Raw genomic sequence first — 502 nt, 5'->3', positions numbered from 1 at the left:
CGCTTATACTGAACAACTGTCCAACAAAGTCGGTTCAGAAGACTCCATATGAGATATGGACTGGGAAGCGTCCCAGATTAGCATTTATGAAGATTTGGGGATGCGACATTTACGTGAAACGTCTGGTTTCTGATAAGCTATCCGCCAAGTCTGATAAATGCGTATATGTGGGTTACCCTAAGGAAACTAAAGGGTACTGGTTCTACAACCCATCTGAGAACAAAGTGTTTGTTGCTCGGAATGGATCATTCTTGGAGAGAGAGTTCGTCTCCAAGAGAGTTAGTGGGAGTAGAATAGATCTCGAAGAATTTCGAGAACCACAAATAGTCGACGAACCGAGTGAACAGGTCGAATCGGTTCAACCTGTGTCACAAGTTGTTGAGACAGCACCTCCTAATGAACCTCGGAGATCTGGTAGAATTCGCCAAGAGCCTACAAGATATGGTTTTCTTGTGACTGGAAACGACGAACTCATGTTGTTAGAACATGACGAGCCTACGTC

This window comes from Tarenaya hassleriana, unplaced genomic scaffold, assembly GCF_000463585.1.
Source record: "Tarenaya hassleriana unplaced genomic scaffold, ASM46358v1 Cleome225, whole genome shotgun sequence".
Classification (NCBI taxonomy): domain Eukaryota; kingdom Viridiplantae; phylum Streptophyta; class Magnoliopsida; order Brassicales; family Cleomaceae; genus Tarenaya; species Tarenaya hassleriana.
The sequence above is the reverse complement of the archived record's forward strand: the minus strand, read 5'-3'. Positions refer to the sequence as shown.